We start from the raw sequence: 18,614 nt of genomic DNA on the forward strand, positions 1-18,614 counted from the left end.
TTGGTGGTGGTTTTTGGTTTTCAAGACAGGGTCTCTGTGTAGCCTTAGCTGTCTGTCCTTGACTGTACTGGAACTCTCTGTTGTTCCATGCTGGCCTCGAACTCACAGAGATCCACCTACTTCTGCTTCCCAAGTGCTGGGATTAAAGGTGTGCACCACCACCGCCCGGCAAAACCAGAGGTTTTTAATTGTTTTCAGCCACTAGCTAGTTGTCACCGTTGCTTCTTTTTGAGACATGACTGTGTTCTATAGCCCAGGCTGGCCTCAAACTCAGCATCCTCCTGCTTTGACTTCCCTGGCGCTGGGATGTGCTCACACTTGGCTCCAGTCCAGTTTGTACTCACCAACTCCAAACGGTTAGATCACATTCTAAGTCAACCTGCCTGATACACCAAACTTATTTGCTTAGAGATCACTAATATTAGTTTAAAATCTGCACACCCTTCAGGAAGAATAAGGCTATTCACCAGGAGTTCGCAAATTTCAGCCCATGGGCCAAATCCAGCCTGTTGTCTATTTCATAATTGAAGTTTGACTGGAACATGGCCAGGCCGTCTGTTTATATATTATCTAAGACTACTTTCAAGGTATCACAACAGAAAATGAATGGTCTACAAAGCCTTAAAATTTTTACTAGCTGGCTCTTTACAAAAAGACCTATTCTAGACAGCAAGTTCAATTCCTCATAAATCTAGACTTCGGCCTGAGCCAGTGGCCTCACCTAATCTCTGCTACTTCTTACTGTACTTCTAGATGGAGCCCAGTGAGAACCTAACATGGGTCCCACGCAGCTTGGGTTCCGGATTCTACTGTAATCTCATCAGTCGGACCCCAGGCTCTTCTCTGGAATGGAAAGACTCTCTCCATTTTGGCATTTCCCTGGAGAGTTCAAGGCTCATTGGCCCTTCTCAGTGACCTTGGTACAGAGAGGGAGGGTAGATTCCAGAGACAACACTAGAAGCTGAGTCAAATGGTCAGGGATAAGCCCTTCTCTGCCAGGCACTGAACATAATCAGGTCATGAAGTTAGAGTAGCCTAAACGCCACCCTTTCCTGGCAGACTCCAGGCCCAGCAGCAGCAGAATCCTATAAGGCAGATTCTGGAAGCCAGGTCAGAGAGCTCTAGATGAAATCCTCATTCTCTGCCCTCACCTTGGATCGCCTGATGCCTCTCACACCTCAGGGCTAAGCAGGCCCTTTTCCCTACCTTCAGCTCTGACTTCTTCATGGCTTTCTTTACAAATCCTCCCAGGCCTGTCCTGCCATTCCTGTTAGGCTAACTTTAATGTCTGATAAGCTGAGACAAACTCAGCGTCCCCAGCTGTGACTGAAGCAGTCACTCAGCCTCCCTAGGCCTCCTCAGTTTCTTCATCTACAAAACGGGTCAAATACAAGGGTATCCGTTTCTTAGGGTTCTTGCGCGGCTTTAACAGGCCTGTGAGACAGAAGCCCTCATGCAGCATCTGGTCCAGAGCATGCACTTGGTGCTAGGTGCTGTCGGTACTTACGCTAACCCTCCAGCTTAACTCATGAATGAACTGTCAGGTTTATAGCCTCACAAACTGCTGACCAAATCATTCTTATATTTATCTGGAGAGAAGGCCCTAGCTCTGTCACCTTCTCAGAATGGATTCTTAGCCCCAAAAGTTAAAAGTCTAAATGAGAAAACAGGTACAGAGGAAGAAAGAAAGTAGCCAGCACCAGGAAGGACCCAAAGCCAACGTCCAAGAATATCAAATCTCGGGTCTCATTCCTTCCACCTATCTGTCTGCCTGGCCTGCCCTCCCCACTCCTCACATGATCAGCTGTGGAGGTTCCTCAGTGGGCTTCCCACCCCATGGCCTTCAAGGAACCTTCTCTACCTTGCGCCAGCTCTCTTACTCAGATCCCAATCTCATAACACTGTGTCTTAGCCTTGCTGCTGATGGCATCATCAAGGTCAAGGTCTTCAGGTTGACATTCGGTGGCCTTCACTGCCAGCTGGGCTCCGCTGGTCACCTCCCCTTTCCCTCTCATCTGGTCAGTGGGCTGATTTCTTCTGACTACCACCCACAACCACAGGCTCACTCAGCTCGGGACGGACCTGCCCTGCTGGTCTGTCACCCAGTGCCTCAGGCCTAGCTGGTTGCCCCTACTCTGCCCTTCGGGTTATTCCTAGGTCCAGCCACTCTCAGCTCACCCTGAGCAGACCAGGCTGAGGCATACTGACCACACTGCTGGCTCCAGGAAGTAGGCCACTGCCCTAACTATACAGCTTGGCTCCACGTCAGCATACTGGCTTACCTTAGATTTCACTAGTCCTCTCCACTCCCATTCTGTCCCCTTGCCACAGGGACTCAGAGTCAAGGGCATAGCACTACCCGCAAAGTCAGGACTAGTTCTGTAAGTTTGTCTTTTCCCTGTGAGTGTCCCCATCTGCAGAAGGGACAGCAATATCTGCACCTCATACCATCTTTATAAAGGCTAAATGGTTTGTAAACTGTGTCTGTGTAGATGTGTTCTAATAAAATTTGCAAAAACTCCAAACAGTCATCGCGGCCTCTAATTGTAAGTTTGTTTCAAGCTCTCATCCGTGCTAGGAGTAGTGCTGTGCATCTAGACTTCTGGATACTCAGGAGGCTGAGGCAGGAGGGCGGCCAGGAGTTCCACAGCAGCCTGGCCAACACAGTGAGACCCTTGTTTCAAAACGTGCAAGGCACCCTTGCAATCTTCTACTCTCTAAGCCCCACCCTGCTTCATTTCTTACTTGGTACTTCTGATAACCACCTAACAAACCACACACACACACACCACACACATGTTCTCATTTATTTTGGAGACAGGGTCTTACTACGTAGCTCAAGTTGTCCTTGAACTCATGACTCTCTTGCCTTCCTAGGATTACAGAAATATACTGCCATGCCTAGTCAGCTAATAAACCATGCATTCTATCTGCCTTTGTGTGAATTATTTTACTTTGTGTAAATTCGCTTGAGGGTAGGGTTTTTTTTTTTTAATACTTCAACTCTACTGCTTTGTGTCCCAGAACAGCCTAGCACCAAACTCGCACAGCTAGTTGAGGAATGAATGAGCAAGTCACGTCTAGACCACGTTCCAGGCTGTACGGCTGCAGATCATCTCATCCTAGGGTCAGGTGCTTAAAAACACTGGGAAGGAAGCAGCCTGGTTAGGCTGTGACTCCGGTGTCTACCCTGTTAATGACTGTGCTGGTCTTCCTTTCCCGTGATTAGCTAAGCCTCTTACTGTCACCCGTCACATGCCCCTGAGGCCACCAGCCTCCCAACCTTTCTTCACTGGGTCACTTCCTCCCACTTCTCAGCTCTACGTAAGCTACACTACTCATTCCCCCCTTAGGGTCAGTGCTTGGGCCTTGCCTAGAATGTTCTGGGCCCCCATCTCTTCCAGCTCATCTGTCTCTCAAAACCCACATGTTGTAGGGGCATTCCTGCCAGATTCCACTTTCTTTTATCTGCAGCACGTTCAAATTTGAGGCCAACCTGGACTACACAACAAGTCAACTCTGTCTCTTCCCATACTCCCCTTTTCTCTTACATGTTTAAGCATGAGCATGCCTGTGCTCTCATGTGTGCACGCGCGCATGCACAGACTTTGCCCTCTTCCATCCCTTCCTTGTTATCCCTGTCCCTCTCCTGACCAGGACTTCCTCCTTCATCTGATGGATCAACCCCTCCACCCCAGCCCCCAACTAGTTTGAATCTTTTTAATTAAGAAATGTAGCCCCAGCCGGGCGATGGTGGCGCACGCCTTTAATCCCAGCACTTGGGAGGCAGAGGCAGGCGGATCTCTGTGAGTTCGAGACCAGCCTGGTCTACAAGAGCTAGTTCCAGGACAGGCTCCAAAACCACAGAGAAACCCTGTCTCGAAAAACCAAAAAAAAAAAAAAAAAAAGAAATGTAGCCCCAAGCCGGGCAGTGGTGGCACACACCTTTAATCCCAGCACTCGGGAGGCAGAGGCAGGCAGATCTCTGTGAGTTTGAGGCCAGCCTGGTCTATAAGAGCTAGTTCCAGGACAGGCTCCAAAGCTACAGAGAAACCCTGTAAAACAAAAACAACAACAACAAAAAGAAATGTAGTCCCAAGTCCAATATGGTGGTGCACACCTTTAATCCCAGCACTTAGGAGGCAGAGGCAAGCAGATTTCTGTGAGTTCAGGGAGAGCCTGGTCTACATAGTGAATTACAGGATAGCCAAGGCTATGTAGAGAGACTTGTCTCAAAAAAAGAAAGGGAAGGAAGGAAGGAAAGAAGAAAGGAAGAAAGTAAAAGGGAAGGAAGGAAGGCGGGCAGGCAGCCCTACCCCTACTAGTTAGCTTTCTTTTTTTTTTTCTTTCATTTATGTGTGCATGTGCGTGTGTGATTTTCTGATTGGCTGTGTTTCTTGGGGGATGTCACTGTACCTCTCGGAACCCATTTCCTACCTGCAAAATAAGGATAGTACATGCTCTGCCTCCTGGGCGCGTGCCTGACACTCCGCGCTCCGTGAACGCCAGCCCACATGCTGACATTTCATTGTCTCCATCCGAAGAGCCTCAGCCCGCTCAGTTCTTCCTTTCTGAACAGCCCCCTACACACGCTTCTTTCCAGATTATGACGGAAAGAAGACAGATGAAATGTTCAGTCCCTTACTATCTGTAGTGGTTGGAAACTTGTACCCAGCCGACTCTGTGTTACTTGCTTAATTAACTAACCAAATCCTCACCATGCCCTATAAGGTGGGGAGAGCTACCATTAACATCCATTGTACTGACAGTCAAGGCCATGCATGTACCATGAGTAGGATTTAAAGATTCTGTTTTTATTTCTGTGTATGTGTGTGTTGTGTGTGTGGATGCCATACATGTGGATGCCTTCAGAGGCCAGAAGGTGGTGTTGCATCCCCTGGATCTGGTGTTGGAGGTGACTGTGAGCTGCCCAACATGGGGACTGTGAATTGAACTTGGGTCTTCTGGAAGAGGAACAAGCGCTCTTGAAGACTCAGTCTCTGAGCCATCTCTCTAAACACATGAATGTGATTTAAAACCAGGCTGTCTGACTCCAGTTTTGGGTTTGCCACAACCCGCCCACCCCCTGATATTCCCACCTACTGTGCTCTGGGGTAGGACTCCCAGAACTGGATCTGAACGTCAGAAACTCGCTGTCCTCTGCTTTGGAGCCCAACCCTTTGTATTTGACATCACTGACCCCAATAAACCCTAAAACATCAGCCCTGTAGTCACTTCCTCTTGACAAAGGAGGAAACCAAGGCTCAAACAGAAGTCAAGGAACTGAAGATACAGGATCCAGATCTAAACTCTCAACTACACACTTGTTGGCATTTGAGATTTTTGTTTTGTTTTTTGAGACAGGGTTTCTCTGTGTCACAGCCCTGGCTGTCCTGGAACTAGCTCTGTAGACCAGGCTGACCCCAAACGCGGAGATCCACCTGCCTCTGCCTCCCGAATGCTGGAATTAAAGGCGTGCGCCACTACTGCCCAGCTGAGATTTTTTTTCCCTCTTACTGTGTGACCCAAGCTGTCCGAGGCCAGCCAGTTCTTCCATGCCCCCTTCCAGTAAGTCACCACTGTAGCAGTGGGGCCATGTCCACAAAGGATCCCTAGCTGGGACACCTGCTGCTATCTATACCTATGACGGGTCCCCCATCCCCGCCCCACCTTGATTTGTAGGCTCTCTCGTCCTTTTAGATATTTGAGTTGGTGAAGAGTCTGCCTTTTAACCTAGTCAGGAGGCTTCCCAAAGACACCTTTTCTCCTCCCATTCCCTGACTTAAAGCACCATGGAGGGGAGGGGATGGAGGAGATAATATGGTGGTTCAAAATGAGAATTGATCCCAGCATCCCAAGTTCAAAAGTACTGGCTTGTAGGACCTTGAGCAAGTCCTGTAGCTCTCTAAGCCCTGCTTCTGTTGATATAGGAGCTCCCCCTCATCTGGGAGGTAAGTTACCGAGACTTGCCCAGGTGAATGCCTGAGACTGTCAAATAGCAACCCCTTATGGATACTATGTTTTCAAGTTAAGTTTATCAATCACTCACCCTAAGAGATTAGCAACAATATAATTGAATGCTTACAATATATACTAACTGTAACAAAAGTACTTAAAACTTATTAGTTGCTTACTTCTGGAATCTTCCAGTTAATAGTTTTGGACTCCAAGTGATCACAGTTAACTAAAAGAAGTAAAACCAGGCTGGAGATGGCTTAGTGGTTATGGTTAAGAGCACCTGGGTTCAATTCCCAGCAACTACATGGCACTCACAACTGTAACTCCAGTTCCAGGGGATCCAACAGCCTTACACAGACATACATGAGGGCAAAATACCAATACACATAAAGTTAGAAAAGAAGAGAAAAAGCTAGGTGGTGGTGGCACGTACCTCTCTTATCCCAGCACTTGGGGGGTTAGACTCTGGCGGTTGGATCTCTGTGAGTTCAAGGCCAGCCACGTCTACAGACTGAGTTCCAGGACAGCCAGGGCTACAGATGGAGACGCCCTATCTTGGAAAACCAAAGGAAGAGAAGTAAAGCGGAGGCCATGGGGGGCAGTGTGTAAAACAAGGACAACAGAGGCGACGGTGATTACTTGTAAAATTCTCAGGGTTTGCTAAGTTGCGGGTGTGGGAGCAGCTCAGTGGGACAACATGTGCTCAGTGTGCGTGAGGCTCTGGGTTCAATTCTCAGCACCAGGGAAAAAAAAGTACTTAACGAAAATAGGAATGCGCTACCCTGCCCGGAAGGAAGGCCTCCTGTGGCTGGCCACAGAGCACCTCAGATCCTAACAGGCAAGTGAAGAGCTCCCAGAAACTGAGCGGTGGCAGAAACCTTACCCTTGGGGGAACTTTGTGACAGGGACCTACTCCCTAACCCCACATCCTCCCAAGCCAGTGGACCCCAGTGGCCTCACCCTCCCACTCTAATCTCTGCGAGTTCTCAAACTGTTAGCCCTTTCCACAAAGACGGGTTGCTGCCTGTCCAGGCCTTGCTTCCCGGAATTGCTGTGTGACCTCAGGCAAGCCCCTCAGAGGCCTCGCCTTCTTCATACTGACCGGGAGTAATCCTGTCCCCTACCAGTGATAACTGAGGTCATATCCATGCATGTGTCACACGTGTTCTGTCATGAGGGTAACTTGGAAGCCTGACCACACAACGAGCATGTCATCCAAGCACCGAGTAGGACGGAGAGCTGTCAGCAAAATCTGACATCCTCCTGCCTCAAAAGTTCTCCAACAGCCTTGAAATACCACCCGATGCAAGTTCCCTCTCACTACCCATTAACGCTGAAACAGGCAAGGGTTCAAATCAGGCTTCTCAAGGCCACAACCACTATAGCTGAAGGCCTGAAGCCAATCTTGGAGAGAAAAGGAGCAAGCGTCCCTTGGAGAAGCAGCAGGGGCTGTGGGGAAACCCTGTGATGGGAGAGGTTAAGGGAGGGACCTACTCCCCGGAGTGTTCCTTTTCTACCACAGTAACCGAGCATCACCTGGCCAGGCCTTCTACCCCTCTGAAAGGCAGTGGGGCTAGTGGCAGCAAGTTAGAATAAGAGATTAACTCTGTTAATTAATTAAAATAAACAGCAAATTAAATACAGCAAAATTAAAATAGCACAGGAAATTAATTCTCTACCAGCCCCACCTCACAGGTGAGATCCTTAAAGAGGTCCCTCACAGCCTGATCCAGGGCAGCTGAGGGGCTGTGTGGCCGACCACTCGCCTCACACCACAACCCCTGGCAATCCTAAAGATCATGATAGAACATACCTGCCCGAAGGCATTCACCTGGCTCTGATACCCCAATCGGCACCTGGCTCTTTACCCCAGAGGACTCCATGAACTGTATTCCTGAACCTTGCTCCTTGTGAATGGAGGAAGGGCCCTGACACCACCCAGGTCAGACATTAGACTCTGTGTCCTCCTGGGCACATGGCCCATTTCCACTGCCATACAAGTTAGGGCAGGACGGGAGAGGGACAGAGGCCCTCTCTTTTGGGTCCCTTGTACGGCTCGGATTCAGATTTTAGAAAGACCTTTGTCTTCTATACGGGGCTCTGGCCTCTCTTCAGGGTGCCTAAAGTTCCTCTCTGGAGACCCCTCATTTCATTTTCTCAGTACACTTAGGAAGAAAGCACCACCGAGACCCAGAACCCAAGCCAAAGATGTTCACTCCAGGTGGCTCGCCCAGCCCTCACACGATGCCAGTTTCCTCCCACACAAGATAACAGCTTATTTCACAAATGAGGAAACTGAGGCCAGGGCAAGCATGTGGTGGGGCCTGAAGCTGAATCTCAATGGCCACATTTCATGTTATCATCAAACACTGAGTGAAACCCAGCCCTACCCTGACCCTTCTCTCCCATAACCCCACACTACAGCTCCATCACCTCGTGGTCTACCCAACAGTGGATGAAGGACACCAGCTTCTCAGTTCCTGCCCTCTGGCTGCTAATGGCAAATAATGAATGGTTCTACCTGCATCCCCTCCCCCAACCTCAGCCTGCCCAGATTCTACCAGTTTACCCCTAGCTCCACAGGCCAGCCAGGGTCCCTACACTTGCCTCCTGTAAGCAGTCGGGATGCTCGACCTCTATCCCTGCCGGAGCACTTTCCACGGTCTGCCTGATAAAGTCATCCGATGGTACTGCCTGCCCCAGCACCCGGCAAGGTATCCAACACTCAGTAGGTGCTGAGTGGATCTCAACTGACTGATACCCTCCACACGTCCAACGGATATCTGACTATAGTGGCTATTAACTGGCTAGCTACAAGCCCAGCACCACCTGCCCTAGGTGAGACCACGAGCCTTTAGTACTCAGACCTCCCTGGTAAGTCACCTATGATCCCAGAAGGCTGAAGCAGGGCGGACAGCAAGTTCCTGGGCTACACAATGAATTCTGGGGCTAGCCTGAATTGCATGATGAGACCTTGTCTCAAAACAAGGCCAAGTGTGGTACCTCACACAGAGGCAGGAGGAACTCTGTGAGTTCCAGGCTAGCCTGGTCTACCTAGTGAGTTCCAGGCCAGCCAGTACTATGCAGTAAGACCCTATCTCAAAAACAAAACAACCAATCCAAACTTTTCCAACTACTTGTTTCCACCCTAATGATCTGATCTAATCCAGATTCTGATGCTAAAGACTTCCTGTGTTGGGGCTGGAGAGATAGCTTAGCTCTGCTGAGCTGTTTGCTTTTCCAAAGAGCACTGACTGCTTTTCCAAAGGAACCGGGTTCAATTCCCAGCACCCATATGGCAGCTCACAATTGTCTATAACTCCAGTTCCAGGGGCTCTGACACCTCTACACCAGTGCACATAAAAAATAAAAGTTAAATAAATATTATATTAAGAGAAAAGACTTCCTGTGTCCTCCTGGGGCTCACTGGACAAAACTCACCTCCCGGAGCAGGGCAACCATTCTCGACTGCCTGGCTTCTCCCTCCTGGAAGCTCCCCTCTGCTCTTTGAACTGTACCACCTTCTCTCGGCCCATCAAAGTTTGATTCCCTTAAGGCTTTGTACATGCTCTCCCCTCTGGCTAGAACCTCCTTCCCACAGTGTTCCTGTTATGACGTCATAATACCCCCTGATAGCCAAGATCAAGGCTTACCTTCCAATCTCATAGAAAGAGAGAAGCAACAGCCAGGTTGATCACAAAATTTGGGACTGAGAAAAGAACTTATGCTTGTCTTTGTTATCAGTCTCCCTGGGGGCTTCACCCCTAAACAACCGCTCCAGCAATACTGAGCAATATGCGTTAAGGGAATGAGTGCTCCTTACACACTTGTTGACTAGACAGAAAAAGAAGACAAAAGAATTCAAGGCCACAGTATGCAGGGCCGGAGGTGGAGGAGAGACTGAGGCTAGGAAGGCCAAGGACACGCGCCAGGAGAGCCAGATCTGCAGCACAGCTCCTCTCCAGGCAGAGGGCGTGTTTGAGAGAGGCAGAGGAAGGAAAGAGAAGGGAGGCTCAGGAAGTGTGCAAGCATGCATGCGTGTGTGAGAGGTGAGGATGCATGTGTGTTGCATTTGTGAATTAACCTGTGTGTGAAAACGCAAGGAAACGGGGGGGAGGGGCGATTCTGTGCAAGAAAGCCATGAAGGCTGTGGGTTTGTATAGGTGTCTGAGTGAGGAAAACTGCGCGCACGCGCGTGCGCACACACACACACACACACACACACACACACAGGGGATGCTGTATGTACCTGACTGAAGCTGTACCTGTCTGCTGGAAGGAGGAATGACCGAGAAAGACAAAGGCAGGGGCCACATGACTGGGGGCGAGACTGAAAGGGGGGTTGTTATAAGACTCACAGGGGAAGATGGTATCCTGTGAGCAAGACCCATCCAGAAGTTAAGAGATGTCAGGGCTCTGCTGAGGGTGTGGCTGGGGTGGCCTTTGCCACAGGCCTGGTGCCAGAGGTGGGGGCCAAGGGCTGGGGCTGATGGAGCAGAAGATTCCTCAGGGCCTCTCAGGTGCCAGATCACTATGTTCCCAAGCAGGGAGACTGAGGAGGCCCAGATGTGCATGTGCCTCCACATCTGTCCACAGCAAAACCTCTGGGCATTTATTTGTCTTTGTCTATGTCCGGGTGTGCACGCCTGTGCTTGTGTAAGCCCTGCCAGCTGTGTGTCTGCACTTGTCTTTGTCTGTATGTAGCTAGGGCCTTTGTCTGAGAGTGTGGCTGTTGGTCTCTGCCTGTCTGGGTGGCAGTGTCTGGTTTTGTGTGTCTAAGTTTATCTGTGTCTATGGGGTACCATGTGTCCTTGGCTCTGCATGTTTAAGGCGTGGAAGCAAGAGACCTCTCGGACTGCTTGTTTGCATCCGCAGATCCGGGTGGCCTTACTCTGGAGGACATGCTATTTTGAAGCTGCTGGGTCCGAAGCTTTGGTGTACCTGAGTGTGCGCTGTGAGTGTGTCTCTGTGTGAGCCCTGCTATGTATTGTAGCACAGCAATGCTTATCTGTGTTTGTGACACTGTGGGTGTGTGTGTCTCTCTACCTCTGCACGTGTGTGTCTGTGTGTGTGTTGGGTGTGAGGGGTTTGTCACAGACTGGTGAGCAAGTTAATCTCAGACTCTGTGACACGTGGAATAAAATCACCCTCCCATAATAGGATCATTCGTCTTCCTGTCCAAGGAGAGAACCAGCTCTTCACCCTCCACCCTGGGGGAGCCAGTGGGGCCAGGGCCAGACTCCAGCCCCCACTCAGGCCCCTTCTGGCCCTTGGCACCTCTATCCCTCCTCTGCTGCAACAGGCTCATTCGGCCTCCAAAGTGCCCTGGTGCCCACTGTGGACTGGGCAGGGCTCCAGGACATGTGACTGGGCCTTAGAGGCCTGTCCTGGGCCCCCCAGCCCCACCCACTGCCAAGGAGGGCTCTGCCCCAGATGGGGGGGTGCAGGAAGGAATCTTTGAGCCCCTCCTCCTCCCGGAGGGGAGGGATGAGCTGCAGGCCCAGCCGGGATTTTCCATCTCTCAGCAACAAGATTCCTGGTGAGCAGGCTGCAGGGTTTGGCAGGGCGCCTGCTGGAGACCCGCCCTCACCCGCCAGGACGCCTGAGTCCCCAAGGCCCAGCAGCAACGGGTTCCCTGGGGAGTTAGGAGGGCCCCAGCACTCCAGTCTACAGTTGCCTGGGCCTGTGGGAAAGCCAGACCCCCTGCCTTCCAACCAAAGATGGCTCCCCAGCCCCCACCCCCCAGGCAAACCACCACCCTTCCTCTGGCCTCCTTGAAGCCTGCTTTCCCAGGCCAGTTACCAAGCACCGCCCTAGCCTGACCTCAGCACACACCCTGCTTTGGGCTCTAAGGCTCACCTCCAGGTCTTGGGGCTTGCAGGAGTGTTTCTCTTCTCAAGACTTGGGGGGATTCTCAGGCCAAGACTATTTACGAGTCGTGCCTCTGGGAAATCCTGTTGGTCTCAGCTCTCCTTCTGGACTGAGCTGAGCAGCACCAGCTGGGGAAACTGAGGAAATGAAGCCCTCCACTCTACCCATCACAGGCCCTCTCACCCGTCCAGAGGCCTCCTCATTTTGCCCATCAAGGCTGCTGCACCTCTCTCTTTCCCATGAGTGCAAAGTCAGAGCAGTGAACCTCCATCAGTGGGCAGGTGGGGTCTCTCAACCCCAGCTTCATGGGATGAGCAGCAGGAAAGCTGGTTTGGTAAGAGATTAAGATGGAAGAGGAACCAGAGACTCCCAGATTTATGAGCCTCATTCTTCTCCCTCAAATTCCCCTCCAAGTCCCCCAGTCCCAGCTTGGTCCCTCCAGGGTTGTGCTGTGGCCCCAAGCCAATGTCAAGGCCCTAACCCATCCATCAGCTGTTGCCAGGGAGTTTCCGCCCCAATGGGTACCAAAGGGAGGGGCTTAACCGACACTAGGGACTCAGATGGATGGGAGGGGGCATGGCCCTAAAGAGTCAGCCAACAACCCTGCACCCTCCTAAGAGCTGGGGGGCTCAAAACCTCCAGGGAGGAAACTAGGCTGTGGGGTGGGGTCCAAGAGGAGATGCCTCCCAGCCCCATTGCCACTCCAAGCCCCACCCTTTCAACAGACCCAAAGACCTGGGATCCAGAGAGGCCCTACAGCTCATCAGGGCGTGTGACCTTGGGTGGCTTCTACTCTTCTCTGGGCCCCACCACACACTACAGGAAGTGGCTCTGATAGACCAGGTATTCTCCATTCAGCTCAGCCCCTTCAACACCAAACCCTGCCCTCTCTCCAGTGCAAGGGAGTCAACAGAAACTGGGCCACAAGGGGTGAGGTGGCCCAGGCAACTAACTGAAAGAGACTGAAGTCACCCAAGTCATTGCTAAGAACCTAGGATTATTCTCCTTCCTATATCCATTTTGTGGCTCAATGAAACTAAGACTCTGGGAGAGAGTCAGCCAGGACAAGCTGCAGTGACCCGAACTAAAGTCCAGGCTATACCACTAACTGGCTGTGTGAATCCCCATACCTTCTCTCTGTCTCGGACTTTGCATCTGTAAAATGGGGTTGTAGCCCTCATGGGATTGTGGAGTCCAGCTGAGTTCATGCAGGCGAATGGCTTGGCACGGAGCCTGACCCACAGTGACTGCTCTCCCAGCTGCTTAATACTATAGTCACATAAATCCAGGTGGCCAGAGGTGAAGGAAAGGAGGGATCCAGATGTGGCTGGAGGATGAAACCAACCTCCTTGAGACAGGTTGGGACCCCCAGAGCCTCAGACAGGGAGGGCCAGCCAAATTTCCTGGAAGCCCCCCAGCTGTCTCCCCTATTCGTTAAAGGCCTCTCATTAGTGAGCCCGGGCACCTGCCCCTCCATGCGTAATAAGCCTCATTAGTATCTTAGCCCCAAGCTCTGAGCCCAGTGTCTATGTGTGTGCACACACGCATGAGAGTAGGGGGCTGCAACAGGCCACCAGCCAGGAAGACAGCACCCTCGCCAACCACACCCCCTGCCTGTCATCCGCAGAGCCCCGTCACCACCCGGCTTGTCACCTGCCTGCCTCACACCCGCACCACCTGTCACCCACCCAGGCTTGTCACCCACCCAGCCCGTCACCTGCACCACCTGTCACCCACCCAGCCTGTCACTGAAGCCGCCTGACAGGCATCTGGGTGGGGGACAGGAGATGGGAAGGGAAGCCCACAGAGGTGTAGAGCTGGGGGCCCCAGAGACCCTGTGGGACCCCCACTTCTGTTCGGCATCCTGCAGTATCGCCATGGCAACCTCTCAGCCGCAACCACTTTCCCAAACATCCCCCGCCTGCCCCCCCCCAGGCCCTGCTCTCAGCTCAGCTGAGGCTGAGAAGAGCCTGAGTGACAGCAGAATAGGGGCAGGAAGGAGGGGGTTCATCTGCCGGCTGGCCTTGACCATCCTTTCCGCCCTTGGACTCGGTTACTCCATCTGCAAAATGGAGGGGCCAGAAGGTGAGGCCTTTGGCAAGCAGGCTATCCTTCTCCAGTCTGGATTGGCTGAGCTGGCTGCCAGTTAGCCTGTGAAAGTGAAGAGGTGGGACAAAAGGATGGGGGTTTCTGGGCTCTTCCATACTCCTCTGCCAAGGTCCCAGCCCAGAGTGGCTAGGCCTCTGACTCGGGCTCACACAGAAGGAAAGAAGCAGGCCGGAAGGGAGAGGGGCCCTGCTCCAGGACTGCTAGCTAGAGGTGCCACGCTGTGTGACCAAGGTGACTAGGGGCAGGTTTGGCTCCCACCACTGAGCTGCATTATTTATGAAACTCTGAGGTGACAGAGGAGCAGCAGCTGTGACACTGGCCCTCTGGGGGCTCCTGCCATGGTAGGAGAATGAAGACAAGGTGTTTCCTCAGGAAAGGATTTGGAGACCCTGGTTCCCTTCAGGGCTGGCTGGGGCAGGTTCAGAGGGGCAATAGCCTGTCCTCCCTCGGAACCTCATGCCCCCCTCCCATTCCTCTCCACTCCTCCAGGCAGGCAGCGATAGGATTACTTCTGCATGACTGCGCGCCCCACAAGGTTCCGAGACCCTCCTGCCTGCAGCGGTCTTTAAAATTCCCCAGCCCGACCTCTCTCCCTTCCTCCCTGCGGGGAGTGCTCTGGAGTTTACCGCAGTGTGCCTACTGCTGCTGTGCTACTGTCACCAGCAGCACCACGACCAAGCAAGCGGGGGCCAGGTCCCTTGTGCCCAAGGACAAAGATGGGCCCATCCTCATGGTGCAAGTCCTACATCCCTTGGACCCTCTCCCACTTGGTGCTGACCCAAGCCCACAGACCCCAGGTCCAGCTGGGGTCAGGCAAACCCAGCAGTCCCAAGGCGGATGGGACTATGTACAAACACACCTGGTAGCACTAGGGAGTGTCTGCCTGCCCGTGTCTGGTGTGCCAGAACCTGGCTGCTCCATCTCAGCTCTCACTCCCTTCCCTATCTCACTAATCCGTGCTACCCCCAGGGTGGGCAGACAGCTTGGTCAAGCCAGTGCTTGTGGCTCCCAAGGGCACAAAGGCAGGAGACGGTATTCTCTGAATTTTTTTTAGGGCCTAACGTCGTCTACAACCTAGGTCTTGCTAAACTGGGACCTAGGCGATGTTTTGGGGACCCCTCCCACAGCAATATAACTGCTTCCTCTTTTAGGACTTGGAGGTAGGTCAGGGAAGACCCCTATGAGCCTTCTCTCAGCAAGAGATACCAGGGACCCTCAGCAAAGAAGTGAGTTGGGGGGTGCTGTAATACCAAACAACCCCCCCCCCCCAGTTTCTCCATCCCTAAAGCAGGCAGTGGCGGCTCGGGCTCTAAATCACTCCCCTCACGCTGCCCTCTGAGGCGGATTCTGTGCATCTGTAATTAGGGGGTGGAACAGATGGTGGAGATTCCGTTTAAAATCATGCATCTAGTAAAGGAACTGACTCCCAGGGAGGCCAAGCCCCACAGCCTGGATCTGTGGGGGCCCATCAAGCCAGCACTCTCCCCCAAAGCCCTGAAGCCCTGTCCCTCTCAGGTATGGGGGGGGGACCTAGCAGGGTTGAGATATGGGAGTAATTTCCCCTACCCCCAACATGCATGCCAGAGCCCAGGCAAGGCTAGGTACTCAAAGAGTTCTTGGCTGAGAGTCCAGGGTGACCAGGTGCCAAGTGGCTCTGCCTAGTCCCAAAAGGGGCTCAACCCCCCACCCCCCCACGAAGTTTAGGCCAGAGTGTTCACAGTGCAGGATCTGGGGGGCAGCTTTGAACCAGATGTCCAGCCTCACTGTCCAGGAATGAAAGGCCTGGGGCAGCGAGGGGTGGAGATGGCTCCCCAGGCAGAGGAGGCTCGGGAAGTGGAGGAGGCTCGGGCAGTAGACAGAGCGCTCTGCGTGTGAAAAGGCGAGGCTGTCTGGGGGTTAGGAGCTGAGTGGGGGAGGGTGTGCTGGAATGTGTGGCTGGTGGGAGTGAGGGCTGCAGAAGACATGAGGCTGAGGCGGGGTGTGTGACAGGGTGTCATAGGGTGCCGGGGAAGCTGAAAAGCTACATGTGAGCTCAAAGGGGCGAATGGGTCAGGGCGGTGACTAGGCAAGGCTGTGCATGTCACAGACAAGCTGAGTGTGTTTGGAGAAAGGTGTAGGAGTGTCCTTGTGCCTTTCCAGGGTCGAGCCAAGAGGAGCGAGGCTAAGTCTAGGGAGGTGCTGGGGCTCAGGCAGGGTTGCCTATGGAAATGTGGGAACCCACGGGGAGTGTGAACGCATGCACATGTGTGAACGCATGCACATGCATGCTGGGAAAGGGATTAGAAGCTATGAGGACCTTCGGAGGTATGTCTGTGAGTTTGGGCTAAAGGTGGAAATAAGGAGCCTTGACCGGGTGTGTGCAGCGTGCATGTATGTGTTGGAGGGGACTTATTTGAAAAGGTGGGGGTGCAGGGCTGCCAGGCTTGCGTGAGGAGAAATGCTGGGTGTGGAGTCTATGCATGTGGGAAGGTGTGAGGACTGTAAGCAGTTCTGGGGTGTACCTGGTGAAGTATTGGGGTTGGAGAAGGCTCTGAAGCACTCGGGAATGTGGTAGACGCTGTGTGTGTTGGGGTGTCTGGGAGTCATAAAAATTGGGGTTCGGTTAAGTGCTGGGACTGCACTGCATTTGAAAAAAAGAGGAAGCGATGTTTCTGGACAGGTTACAGTGATTGTAACCGGGACTGGATGTGGAGGTGCTGGGACTAAAGAGGGGCCATGGGTCTGAGAGTGTGGCAGGAGCTACCGTATTAGGATATGGTGGTTATATCTGGGGAGGTGCCAGAGGCCTGAGAACTACATCACACACTGGGAAGGCAAGGATGGGTCCCTGATATCAGAGATGCCGGGCTTATAAAGCACATGTGTAGGAGGGTATCAGGATTATAACTAGGCTCCCAGTGTTTGGAGAGGTGTTGCAGCTTACACGGCTAGCTGCATGGTGTTTGTATTTGGGGGTGTATTGGCTGTGCGCTTGTGAGACAGTTGGATGTCAAGGAGGTGTTGGTGTTGGGTGGTTGTGTGTAGAAGTGTTGGAGCTGTGTGTTTTTAGGTATGTTTAGCAGTTATCTGCAGTTGTTGAAGCAGTAAGCATATATGCGGGACACTTGTATATTTTTGAGGTGCCGGAGGAGTCGGGGGCTTGGAGAGCGAGAGCTGTTGGGGGGCTGTATGGTGAGAGGAAGGGGATAGATCTCTAGGAGGATGAAAGGCAGAGTCGTAGCCTTTCTCAGGGGTCCACCTGGGGACTGCCTCCCCCCCAAAACTTTCTGCTGTGGGGTACCTGTGCTAGGACCACATTGTTGAGATAGGCAGGTCCATCTGTCTCCATTCGTGCCCAAGAGGAGAGTGACCTCCTCTGTCCCTGGGGGGCAACAATGAACTCAGCCCACCCACCCACCTGCCTTCAGATGGTCCAAGCAGAAGCTTCTAGAGAGCTGCCTGAAGGGTGTCACTATGTTTGAAGAGGCACTGGCTGGGGGTGGGGAGACCTACACAGAAACCGTCCTCACGGAGGTTCCTTTGAAAACCACTGCCGCCAGGCAAGAAGCAGAAGGACAGGGGCAGGCATGTCTGTCCTTGGGCTGTCTGTGTGGGTCAGTCCCCAGCTGCAAGCCCCCTGGTAGCCCTTGTCATGGTTTTATGCTGATAGTTCCTATTCTGGTAGCACCGAGGTCTTGAAAAACACCCACCCAAACCAGGACAACAGGCACAGCCTGGTACTTGCAGCTGCACACACCTATGCACAGCCCCTAGTTCAGACAAACACCCACACACTTCCACGTACAAGGTGCACCACTGCACCCTTATACATGTGGCTCATCCTCAGGCCCCTGAACCTTTATACATACACACACATACACACACACACACACTATATATATATATATATATATATATATATATATATATATATATGAACACAGTATCTAGCTACTCATCTCTGTAAAACCAAGCATAGCCACGCGTCATTTTGTCAAGGCAACCTAAAGTCAAGGTTTCTTTCTTCTGGTAATACCAGAGATTGAACCCTGAGGTCTTGTGTATGTTTGGAAAATGCTCGATCACTGAGCTATAGCCCCAATTTTTCTTTACACACACTAATCTCAAAAACATGCATCCACACTGACTCCTGCCAGGCAGTTCTCTCTCTCTCTCTCTGACAGACAGACAAACACACACACACTGTCACACCCATACCCCATGTCACAGGTGCTCAGTCTTTCTCACATACTCCATGACAGACTCATACGTGTTCATGTTTGTGTACACACACGGTAGCTTTTCCCACTATCCAATCCTCCGTAGCACCTCTGTGCCCAGACTGTTGCCTTGTCTTCCCTGAGCTTCTACCCCTTGAGTAGACCCTCTACCAGCAGGGTCAGAGTTGGGGTCTCCTCTGCTCGGGTATGACTCTCACTGTATGTGTCAGAGTTTTGAGTCTGTGATAACACATCTGAGACCTCACAATAGGCCTGTGTGTCACCACCTGGCTAGCTCAGGAGGCACAGGCTGTTATCTGTTACATGGTAAGAGACAGAATGGACGGAAGGGTAAAGTACCAAGTCACAAAATGTGTACAGGTGGGAGTCACGGGGTGCATTCACACAAAGGAGAAACCCTCCAGTGAGTGGCGAGCATGAAGGAACCTTTTCTGAGAGATAAGAAAACCATACATT

The 18,614-nt window shown here is 52.2% G+C and overlaps 1 protein-coding gene across 5 annotated transcripts in view; it reads right to left on the minus strand.

Annotated features, from left to right (window-relative positions):
* Ahdc1 (AT-hook DNA binding motif containing 1) overlaps window positions 1-18,614 on the minus strand; it is a 65,905-nt gene that overhangs the window by 40,718 nt on the left and 6,573 nt on the right. For 2 of the 5 annotated variants that reach the window (XM_057784619.1, XM_057784620.1), the window contains exon 3: window positions 6,392-6,512. The exons of the other annotated variants lie outside the window; for them this stretch is intronic. The gene's annotated coding sequence lies outside the window, so the exon portion shown is untranslated. The remainder of the gene's footprint in view (window positions 1-6,391; window positions 6,513-18,614) is intronic. 5 annotated transcript variants of the gene reach the window in all.

The sequence above is a fragment of the Chionomys nivalis genome, chromosome 11 (genome assembly GCF_950005125.1).
Source record: "Chionomys nivalis chromosome 11, mChiNiv1.1, whole genome shotgun sequence".
In the NCBI taxonomy this organism is placed as follows: domain Eukaryota; kingdom Metazoa; phylum Chordata; class Mammalia; order Rodentia; family Cricetidae; genus Chionomys; species Chionomys nivalis.